Source organism: Bubalus bubalis, chromosome 10 (genome assembly GCF_019923935.1).
Source record: "Bubalus bubalis isolate 160015118507 breed Murrah chromosome 10, NDDB_SH_1, whole genome shotgun sequence".
NCBI classification, from domain to species: Eukaryota; Metazoa; Chordata; class Mammalia; order Artiodactyla; family Bovidae; genus Bubalus; species Bubalus bubalis.
The window spans coordinates 39,045,747-39,057,871 of NC_059166.1; the positions used below are offsets into that span (position 1 = coordinate 39,045,747).

Below are 12,125 nucleotides of genomic sequence, written 5' to 3' on the forward strand. Positions count from 1 at the left end.
TTTTTAATGTTTTGATTGAGATTTAAGGTAAAGAAATAAATTATCAGAGAGAAAATAAATGTTCTCTAATTTCTATTTAAACTATATTTTTAATCAAAAAAGCCATCAAGGTGTTAATTTCTAAGTTATTGTAAATATGGTTGCATTTTCCATGTTTATGCCTCTTCCTTGGGCAGGACCTAATGTGAGAGTTTTATATTTCAAAAAGTCCACAGAAGCTGAACAATCAGTAAACTTTTAAGGATATTTATAGTTTAAAAGAAAATAAAGTTATTGTATGTTTGTAATAAGGATTTCATGTTGTAAAAGGGGTCCAAAGTAATAATTCTCTAATACCAAAATAAATATTAACCTGGGAATGGTGGACGTACTGGTTGAGACTTGTAAGAAAACTTCTTTCTTCCATTGTGTTTCTTTATCTAGGTCATGGTGAATCTAAATATTTCTTCTTAAGGCTGGAGACTCACATATTGTTTGATTTCTTGGTGTACTGAACCAAAGTCATGGACCCAGGATAAGGAAGAGAATGAATTTAGAGACGAAGTAGGGAAGGACAAACAATACATGTTAATAGTTTCATAAGAATATGTCTCATACCTACACTGGCCCAATATATTATGATAGAACCCAAGCAAGACCATTTGGAATAAAAAGTTTCTCAAAAACCACTGTCAAGGAACTTCCCTGGTGGTCCAGTGGTTAAGAAACCACCTTCCAATGCAGCGGACATGGATTCAATCCCTGTTCTGGAAAGTAAGATTTCACACGCTGAGGGGCAACTAAACCTGTGCGGCTGCAACTACTGAGCCCGTGGGCCGCAACTAGAGAGCCCACGTGCCACAGCTGTGGAGCTCAGTGCTCTGGATCACAACTAGAGAGCCCACTTGCCACAGCTGTGGAGCTCACGTGCTCTGGACTGCACACCAAAGCTAGGGAGAAGACCACATGCCACAACCAAGACCTGATGCAGTTGTAAATAAGTAAATAAAGAAACTAAGATCCAGAAATTCTATCAAAATGCACTTCTGAGGGCTGCTGGAGTGCAAAGCTTCCAGAACACACTGAAAGAAGGCTGTAAGTTGTGAAATGAAAAAGTAAGTTTCCATATGTGTGAAAACAGTATCTCACCGAGTCTTACAACAAGAGAACAATTTCCCCCTGAATTTGTGTGTATTTATTCTTTACACAATTGTCCCATTTCAGTGACAGTGTATATTACTCAGTTCTTTCTCCAGGTAGCTATTTCAGTTTGATTTCCTTTTTGCAAACCTGATGCATGTTGGTGTAATAATTACCGTGTTTTTTTTACCACTATCTCTCAAATGCCTGAAGAACAATAATAGTTCTCTGTGCCTCAGGGAGGCATCCAGCTGATAGCTGACGTTTGTTGAAGAATCATGTTACTTTTAGGCCAGCATCTAAGTGGATAACAAGTAGCATATCTCATTCCTGGAACCAGTGAACATTATTCACAAATCTTTCTGTTACTTTCAGACAATATTAATAGTATAAAAAATATATTATCTTCTATTTATGTTATTCATCAAAAAAGTTAATACTATGATGTTTACTGCCCTTAGAAATTTAATATCTATACTATATGCTGAAATTTATCAAATTCTATATTGTTATGCTGATATATTATGCAGCATTAAAGAGTTTAAAGAATTTTATCTCACTTGTGATCTGAAATCTAGGTAGAGAAAATCAGTTCTTTACTGTCTTCATAACACAGGGAAGACTATAAATTTTAGTATGTATGAGTTCAGAGCTTCCCAGGTGGCACAGTGGTAAAGGATCTGCCTGTCAATGCAGGAGAGGCGGGTTTGATCCCTGTGGGGAAGACCCCCTGGAGAAGGAAATGGCAACCCACTCCAGTCTGCTTGTCTGGGAAATCCCATGGATAGAGGAGCTAGGTGGGCTTTAGTTCATGGGGCTGCAAAGAGTCAGACACAACTGAGGGACTAAACAATAACACATATGAGTTCTACCCAACAGGAGTTGATTACTTTTGAAATTGCTTTAACCTTCATCTATGAAATAATGGAAAACTTTTCACAGTTTCTATACTACCCAGATTATAACTAGTTTAGGCAATAAAACAACTGCACATAAGCTCTGGTACAGCTGTGACCTTAGTATTATGCCAAAGACCACACCGTAATGAGTGTTAGAACTGAGAAGCCAGTTGAGAGGTTCTGGTTATAAGGCTGGTGGGCAATGTTCATGCCAGGAGTGCCTTCCAGCTTGCAGTTGTCTTGTAAAGTTCCAGAAACTGTCAGTTTCTGGGCAAGAAGAAGATGGTTCCCCTACTATAGGCAGTTGAGGCCAGTGTCTTGTAGGGATCACCCAGAGTCTCCAACACATTCTCCCTAGGGGAACCACAAAAATTACTCAACAGACTTTATGGAAAACATTATTTTGTCTCAGGCACAATGCCTGGCTCTGAGGGCACAGACATAAAGACATAGTCCCTGCCAAGAGGAACTCTCTGTTGAGATGGGACGTTGAATTGTAAAATGACATCAGAATGACAACATCCTGTAAGAAGTACTCCAATTAAGTGTGATGACCACAAACAAAAGATGCACCAGCTCTGCCTGAAGGCACCAGCCAGCACTTTACAGAGGAGGGAACATCAGACCAGGGGCAGATAGATGCACCCTTATTAGAAACAGGGAACCATCTTTTCAAATATTGACAACAGAATTTTTAAGGAGTCAAAAGGGAACATGTTTCCTTTGAAGAAGACTTCATAGCCCAGGTAGCGGAAGCAAACATTATACTTGATACAATGTATGTATCAAGCGTATATTGATTTTTTGTTGCCAGCATCTGATTCCACTTGTTATAGCCAGCCTCTCCATATGATGCTGAAAAGTATGCCTCTTGTTTTTGCTTCCTTTCCTACTTGCCCCTTTTCTTGGCAGAGAACGGATATCTGACTTCGGCTCTGCCAGCCGGATGGAGCAAGAGAAGCAGAAAAACACATTGCGTGGAGAATCTTTGTGGTGTCACCAGCATCACTGGGGCTGCAGTTTCCAGAGGCAGTGGCTGTGGAGCCAGTGCCACACCCAGTGTCCAGAGAGAGCTGCAGAGGTGGCTCAAAGCACGAGACCATGTTTTACGGTGGCAGGAATGGCAGCCTCAACCCCCTTGGCTGTGTAGTCTGCTTTGGGCTGTAATTTTTCTGCTTCGTCTCCCTTTCTTTCTGCCTTTTCCGAGTCTGGTTCCTCCACCCAAAATGTTTGTAAACTCCTCAATATATCCTGTCATAAATACCTTTCCTGTTTTATCAGCCGTAATTCTTGCGACTAAAGGACCACGTTTACATCAATAGTGCTCATGTTTGAGTTGGAAGGTTAGGGTAGAGTGTGAAGGGTCTCATATGTCATGCCACATGTTTTTTCACAATGGAGACTTTAAAATATGAGAATGTTATGATCATATTTGTACTTTAAAAATAGTTCTCTTGTCTGTTTGAGCTTGGTAGGAAGGATAGAGATGAGCATGCCAGGTAGAAGACTATTGTGACGGTCAAGTGAGAGATAATAAGGGCTTTAAAAGAAAGGGGCAGTGAGGAAGAGAGAGGAAAAGGAGATTGGAGAGGTTTTCCAGAAGCTAAATGTATTGGTTTGCTGACTCATGGAGTGGGGTAGAGGAAGAAGTCGATGATGTCTTTGAGGCTACTCAGTTGGATGAACAGATGGATATATAGGTGCTGGGGCCATTGACTAAGTAAGCTAAAGAGGTTTGGGTGTATGCTGAATTATTGAACTTAAGGTGCAGTTGGAGATAGTAATCTACATTTCTAAATCAACAGAATATTTTTTTTCAAACGACCTATTGCAGGGAATTCCAGTTTATAAAACATTTGAAAATAGGCTCCGGCTAAAGTAGGTAGGGAGCCTAGAAATCCTACCTTTTGGGACTGCCCCCTCAATTCTGAAGACGGGCCTCAAGGTCCATCCTCAGAATGCCAAGTCTCCAGGTATAATAGACACCTGTATGTAGATACTGTGGATCTGTGAGAGTAGATCCACAGCCTCTCTCCAAAGCCCCCAGTGCCTTGCTTGTGCTTACCCATGGGTTTGCCTTGTTTCTCATTTGCCTCCCATTGCGGCTGGCAGTGCTGTGTACGCACCTGCCCCTGCTACCAGGAAACCCTCAATGTCCTCACCAAGAACACCATTTCAGGGCCCTAGCCAGGCTCCCTAACCTGGGCACCAGAACAGTGCTGGGTGCCAATCAGAGCGGGGCATAAGGGTCTTCTCTGCCAGTCTCTGACGTATCTTTCTCTCCACTAAAGCACAGTTACACCATTCCATCTGCCTATGGCTATTGCCTTTTAAATATAGCAAGGAGAGATAAGAAAGCCTTCCTCAGCGAATGCAAAGAAATGGAGGAAAACAACAGAATGGGAAAGACTGGAGATCTCTTCTAGAAAATTAGAGATACCGAGGGAACATTTCATGCAAAGATAGGCTTGATAAAGGACAGAAATGGTATGACCTAACAGAAGCAGAAGATATTAAGAAGAGGTGGCAAGAATACACAGAACTGTACAAAAAAAAGATCTTCATGACCCAGATAATCACGATGGTGTGAACACTCTCCTAGAGCCAGACATCGGAATGTGAAGTCAAATGGGCCTTAAAAGCATCACCACGAACAAAGCTAGTGGAGGTGATGGAATTCCAGTTGAGCTATCTCAAATCCTGAAAGATGATGCTGTGAAAGTGCTGCACTCAATATGCCAGCAAATTTGGAAATGTCAGCTGTGGCCACAGGACTGGAAAAGGTCAGTTCTCATTCCAATCCCAAAGAAAGGCAATGCCAAAGAATGCTCAAACTACCACACAATTGCACTCATCTCACACACTAGTAAAGTAATGCTCAAAATTCTCCAAGCCAGGCTTCAGCAATATGTGAACTGTGAACTTCCTGATGTTCAAGCTGGTTTTAGAAAAGGCAGAGGAACCAGAGACCAAATTGCCAATATCTGCTGGATCATGGAAAAAGGAAGAGAGTTCCAGAAAAACATCTATTTCTGCTTTATTGACTATGCCAAAGCCTTTGACTGTGTGGATCACAATAAACTGTGGAAAATTCTGAAAGAGATGGGAATACCAGACCACTTGACCTGCCTCTTGAGAAACCTATATACAGGTCAGGAAGCAACAGTTAGAACTGGACATGGAACAACAGACTGGTTCCAAATAAGAAAAGGAGTTCGTCAAGGCTGTATATTGTCACCCTGCTTATTTAACTTATATGCAGAGTACATCATGAGAAACGCTGGGCTGGAAGAAGCACAAGCTGGAAACAAGATTGCCGGGAGAAAATCAATAACCTCAGATATGCAGATGACACCACCCTTATGGCAGAAAGTGAAGACAAACTCAAAAGCCTCTTGATGAAAGTGAAGGAGGAGAGGGAAAAAGTTGGCTTAAAGCTCAACATTCAGAAAATGAAGATCATGGCCTCTGGTCCCATCACTTCATGGGAAATAGATGGGGAAACAGTGGAAACAGTGGCAGACTTTATTTTTTTGGGCTCCAAAATCACTGCAGTCGGTGATTGCAGCCATGAAATTAAAAGACACTTACTCCTTAGAAGGAAAGTTATGACCAACCTAGATAGCATATTAAAAAGCAGAGACATTACTTTTCCAACAAAGGTCTGTCTAGTCAAGGCTATGGTTTTTCCAGTGGTCACGTATGGATGTGAAAGTTGGACTGTGAAGAAAGCTGAGCACTGAAGAATTGATGCTTTTGAACTGTGGTGTTGGAGAAGACTCTTGAGAGTCCCTTGGACTGCAAGGAGATCCAACCAGTCAATCCTAAAGGAGATCAGTCCTGGGTGTTCTTTGGAAGGACTGATGCTAAAGCTGAAAGTCCAATACTTTGGCACCTCATGCGAAGAGTTGACTCATTGGAAAAGACTCTGATGCTGGGAGGGATTGGGGGTAGGAGGAGAAGGGGACAACAGAGGATGAGATGGCTGGATGGCATCACCGACTCGATGGACATGAGTTTGGGTGAACTCCGGGAGTTGGTGATGGACAGGGAGGCCTGGCGTGCTGCAATTCATGGGGTCGCAAAGAGTCGGATACGACTGAGCGACTGAACTGAACTGAACTGAGCTGGTCTCGATGGGATCAGATACCATACCATCCTTTCCATATATAATTTCTTTTTCTATCTTTCACCCTGATAAAAAGTAAAGGCAAATAAATGAAGTCAAGCAGATATATTTATAAGGGTGTGCTTGTATGTACCTGTGTATATATGAACATGTGTATATATGAGCAGGGTGATATCTATACCATCAATATCCACTCAGAAATGCCCAGCTACCCATGGAACACAGTTCAACAACCACTGTACTATTTTGGAAAGAACAGGCCAACTTATTTATGCTATTTAGTGCTGTGTGGCTTGCACTTTAAGTTACTTCACCTCCTTGAGAATTCTTTTTGTTTGTTTTCTTTTGATGTGGACCATTTTTAAATCTTTAATTCATTTAAATATTGTTTCTGTTTTATGTTTTGGATTTTTGCATGTGGATCTTAGCTCCCCAACCATGGGTTAAACCTGCACCCTCTACCTTGGAAAGGGAAGTCTTAACCACTGGACTGCCAGGGAAGTCCTGCGAACCCTTGATTTTATCAGTAAGATGGGAATAATGATAATGCTTATTTCTCAGGACTATTAAGATATAGGATCACATTGCTCATATGCTTGGCTCTGGTAGCACTTGGTAAATAATTCAGAAAAGTAGGTCTGATCTATTTTCCTAGATATTTAACATGAGTGTCCTTGTCATATGCCCTTTGAGGTGGGATTCCACTTTGTTTTCTGACTTTTTCACTCAAAACTGACTTCCTCTATGTGGGTGCACATATATGACAGAAGAAATATGTGCTTATATACAGATGAGAGAGACATTGAGTATGTGAACTCATTTCATGTATAAGGGGAACCATATCTTTTCCTTGTTATGGAGAAAAGTATTTTTTTTAAAAAACCTTGTGTGTGCAAGATCTTGTTTCAAAAATGACTTGAACTGCACAGATATTGTCAAGATATCCCCCATCTAATCATCTGTGAGCAAGGGTGGACCTACAGAAATGTTTGTGCAAAAATGTTTGTGCCTTTTGCCTCCAAGCACCTAGCAGGGTTGGAACAAACTGGTTATGATTTAAAAGCTTTTTCCAGCAAAACAAGCTTTGGGAATGAAAATAAGCACTAGGGGTATTGGACAAGGCAAAATAATGCAGACGTTGACTGTTTTCATTTTTGTAAACTAGTGTTTTGTCAGTTGCTTGTGGCCTTTCAGTACCATATTCTCTTTTCTTTGTCCCTTTTTATCAGACACCAAGTTCCTCAAAGAGATTTCCTGCTCCTTGCGAATCCATTCATCTTTTCTTCCTCTCAAACAAACCTTTGCATGGACTAACTAATAACAGAAGACTTCCATTTTGCAGACTTCTGGCTTAAATTTTCTACTTCTTAGCTTGCAAAGTTTTAGATTGGAAAATTAATTTAGAGTGAGAGGGAAAGGAAAATGTTATCACCAACACTAACAAAAAGTGTTGTATTTCTCCTATTTCCCATTTTAAATCTATTATCCCAAAAATGAGATCAACTCTACTCAGGCTGTTCACACATTCATTCCTTCATTTGTTTAGTCAACAAATATTTTGTGAGCACCAGTGACTGATAAGCTTTGGAGAGGAACTGGGAATAGGGTAGAGATGTTCTTGACCTGAACAGAGATTAAAAATAGCCAAAAGTAGAAAAAGTTTTGCAAAAACCACATAGAAAACAGAATCTCTGCTGACCATTTTTGTGATCCAGTATGGAAAATTCAAAAGTTATTGGAAATGATCCCGTTCCCATATGCCAACGGTCCTACTCATCACTCCCCCACCACTCATTTAAGTCAGTTTTATTATTCTGACTTATCAGTGGAGACTTAGCTCAGCTATTAAAATATAAAACAATTCTGCAAATCTGATGTTGAACTCATTTACATTTATATGATATGTATATGTTACACTTAAGATGAATTATTTATTAAAATTTCCATGTCATATGTAAATGATTTCAAATAACAGTGTCACTCTTCAGTGTTATCTGGGAGAGTCTAACTTTTTTTATTGCTTAGTTTTGTCAGGCGAGATTATCACTGTGAACACAACCAAGAAAGCAGTTTGAACAAAGTTCTTAATTCACCACTGTTTGTTTGCTTTTAGTTCAGTATGAAACTGTTAACCTTTACGAAAAGACAACTAGGAATCAGGCTAAATATTTATTTTCATAATCTCTAGTTTCACATATTTGTAAGTTCAGAACTGAAACCCTATATCTCCTCTGATGCCCTAGCAGAGTTAATGGCACAAACTCCTTTTTTGAACTTTTTCCCCTGACTTAGTCTCTTAATTTTTTATGGCTCTGAAAAATAACACATGAAAAGGCAAAGCCAGATATTCTTTATCTTTCATGTATGACAGATGTTCCCTCACCATGTTTCACGGGCGTAATCCGTCGTTTGAAAACCCAGAGGTGGATGTTTCTGCCAGCACAGCCTCCTGAAAAAAGGTCTGCTTGTCTTGATTAGCTAATCCTTTATAATGAGTCTTAGGGCCACACACCATTCAGATTTCTGGATGAGACTGGACAACACGTGGTTAAAATAAAAAAATTAGCTTACAACTACAATGTAGAAGGTGACTAGAAGTGGAAAATGGTGACTGTGCCATTCAGAACACTTTCCATTGGTGCTTTTTCAAATTTACTAGTTTATTATTATTATTTACTTTAGATACAGAAAGTAAAGACCAAGCATAATTTAAGAGCAGTTTCATTTTTACACAGAAGCATAGGTGTTCACAGGAATAATGTTAATGGATGAAGAAGAAAAATGTAAGTCTATTAACTATGAGCATCTGACAATCCAGGGGCTCTAGCTCCCAAACTGATATAAGATGCCAGTTTGCTTTAATCATCCAGAAGGGCAGAGATTCACTCTCTTCCGATTGAGCTGGATCCTGTCTCCTTAGAATGCTGGCAGATAGAGCAGCTTTGTCTTTCAGATTTTTCACCCAGTTATTTTTAGTTCTTCTGAAGCCTGGGAAATAAGAAATAGAGCCTCCTTGAAAAATCCAAGTGAGCCAACCATAGCAGGGCCTCTGAATCTGATTAGATAAAACAACAAAGAGGTTCTGTTGGGGCAGAGGCAGGAAGAGCCAAGGTGGGTGGCAATCTCTGCTCAACTCCGGGGAAATATAGCCTCAAAGTGTTCAAAAGTGGGTGAAAAAAATAACATAAGCAATAGACAACTTTCCCACATCTCAGGTCACTCTCTAAATACAGCTAGAAAAATTTGCCCTGCACTAAACTTTTTTTTTTTTTTAATTTTGAAGTATAATAAACAGTATGTGAATGTATGTTTATCCTAAGCACCATACTGAGAGAGAGAGACTCACTCTCTAGGCATGAGAGATTCAGTCTCAATATTATAACCAGTTTTCGTTCCTCTTAGTAGCTTACAAGGTAAATCAGAACCAAATTTAAGCTATAAATGTGGATATTTGTTGTAAATTTCCTAATATGATATTGGAGGAATTGAATACAGTCTTTTCCTTCAGTCATGGAAATGGAAGAGACAAAAGAGGCCGGGTGAGTGGAAATTCTCCCAGGAGGGGTTGAGAAATAAACTCTGTTCCAGTTCTGCCATTGGATTCCTGGCTTGGCCAGATTCTGGCTTGGTGACTAGGAGGCATTCTGTAATCAGGGAGTTGGGGGTGGTCAATGTGCTGATAGGTGTCATCAAGAACTTTGACAGAGCTACTGAAATAAGCAACAATTACACATCCCCGTCCCCAGCTTCACCACTTTGTGAAAGAAAACAAATAAAAGGGGTCCTGCTACTGAAATACAAGAGGGTGGACATCTGGCACCTTCCAGACTTGGGATGTCACTGAAGGGCCCTGGGTTTCAATCTCACTGTTCAAGGTTGTCTTATGCATCACCTTTCATTAATAACTTGAAAATCTCTCCAGCTTCTTACCCATTTCCTCCCATATCGTTGATTTTCATGGTTAAGAAGAAGCAAAAATGAATCAAATTATAAAAAGGCAATTAATGGCTTGTTGTTGTTTAGTCACTAAGTCTTGTCCGACTCTTTTGCAAGTAGCCCTATGGACTACAGCCCGCCAGGCTTCTCTGTCCATAGGATTTTCCAGACAAGAATACTGGAATGGGTTGCCATTTCCTTCTCCAGGGGAACTTCCCCACTCAGGGATCGAACCTTGATCTCCTGCATTGCAGGTGGATTCTTTACCGCTGAGCCTCTGGGGAAGCCCATTTAATGGTTTAGCTTGGAGTAGAGTCAGCTCTGCTGCACTTCTTTCCTTTTTTCTCTCTGAATTTCTTAACCTCTTGCTTCATAGATCAGTATCCTGATTCTTTAACACGTTATGAGCAGCTGAGAGGTAGTATGGCTGAGGTGGGAGAAGGTTTTAATGGAGGAACAGGAACATGCTTGGGCCAGGAATCCTGAGGTCTGTGGAGAGGGCCAGGAGGCATTCAGGTCATATAAGAGGATGAGGAAGGTGGGATCCCAGCAGGGACATGACTCCACTAGATTCCACCTGTTAACCAAGCCTCCTCCAGCTGCTTCCTGTAGACATACAGATTCTGTGACAGCTGTGGATACTGGGAGGTGTCCAGAAGTCAACAATTATTTCACCCCAACGCCTTCAAATCTGTGAGCATCACTGATGGCCCCAACTTGTGTAGGTAAAGATACACTTGGCTTCCTGGCCACCTTAGCATCCAGCCTGGGCTGAGATCAACCACGTGTGAGCCTGTCTGGCAGTCCTGTCTCTTTCCTGTGCCTCCCTGTGTGACGCTGTGTGGAAACAGGACCCAGAACTGGCTTCTCTGTACCCCTGTGGCTCTGTTAGTTTTGGGATTATTGGAGTCAGACTCAGAAATCTAATGGTCACACTTTGGACAGCTACCTACATCTTTCTGCTTTTTTGGATTGCAGATACCCTTAGACAAAGGTATGAGGAGACTTCTGGTATTAAGATATTACACAACAGTTTATACCATACATTTATTTTTAACCAAAGAACATGCCTCGGCAAAGTGTTTCTGTCTGTCCTGTGGAATGGACACGTACTTCCTTCCATTCGGTCAGCATACATGGTCACCTTTACAGAAGGGTTCTGACTGAAGATGACAGCTTCTTTGAAGTTTCACACATTGCTTGTAAGATAGACTATTTGAATGGAAAAAAGCCCTGAATTTCTCATCCAAAATATACATTCAAAAGAAAAGTCACGGAACCCATGGTCTAATTTTAAACTTTAAATAGGAACTTGGTTGTTAAAACTTTGTATGAAAATGCTAAAATTAATTAAACAGTTATTGATCAACCTAAGGTATAGTAAATAAATCATCATTTTCTTGTCATTGGTTTCCCCCATCTTCAAAATAAAAAACATTCTTCTTAGGGAACATTTTTCAGTTTACAAAGTGTTTTCCCACATGTTATCTTTTTTAATTCTTGAAGCTGTTTGGACTAGATGGTTTATAAGTTCCTCCCAGCTTGAAACTTCTATTCATTTGTGGCTGTATTTCTATTAAATGATGCAGACTGGAAGGTGGTTTGCACCAACAAAAACAATGGAAGGAACCGACCCCAGGCATGGAAGCAGCGTGCAAATGTTCTTCATAAAGACCTTGTATCTTGAGATAGCACTTTTTAGAGTCACCATATGGTGCTCAGGCTTTTTGTTTAAAGGGTCAGAGACTCATCATCTGCGAGTTCCTAAGTGGAGGAGGCAGTCTGTCAGTGACCAGGGAGCCTGAGCAGCTGAGCATTTGAAGTCAGGCAACCACCCACATAGTACCAAATCTGCCACAAAGGAATCAGCCGTGTGGGCTCTGAACCGGAGCGCAGAAAGGATGACACCTGTCCACTCGTTTATTCCCTTTCTTTCAGCATCTTTTTCACTAATCACCTCTGAACTGCATCAGTATGAGAAATAAACACTGGCAGAGACATGCCTCCGACAGAACATTCAGAGACTCTCTCCAAAGTGTGTC

At 40.7% G+C, this 12,125-nt stretch overlaps 1 long non-coding RNA gene across 3 annotated transcripts in view; it reads left to right on the forward strand.

Annotated features, from left to right (window-relative positions):
• LOC102389969 overlaps positions 1-10,249 on the forward strand; it is a 30,956-nt gene extending 20,707 nt beyond the window's left edge. Inside the window, exons 3-4 of one of the 3 annotated variants that reach the window (XR_006639643.1) lie at positions 424-1,098; positions 10,204-10,249. This is a non-coding gene — a long non-coding RNA (uncharacterized LOC102389969). Of the gene's footprint in view, positions 1-423; positions 3,296-10,203 lie in introns of those variants that run through there. The other 2 variants (XR_006639642.1, XR_006639641.1) reach the window with 2 other exon arrangements.
• The last annotated feature ends 1,876 nt before the right edge of the window (positions 10,250-12,125 follow it).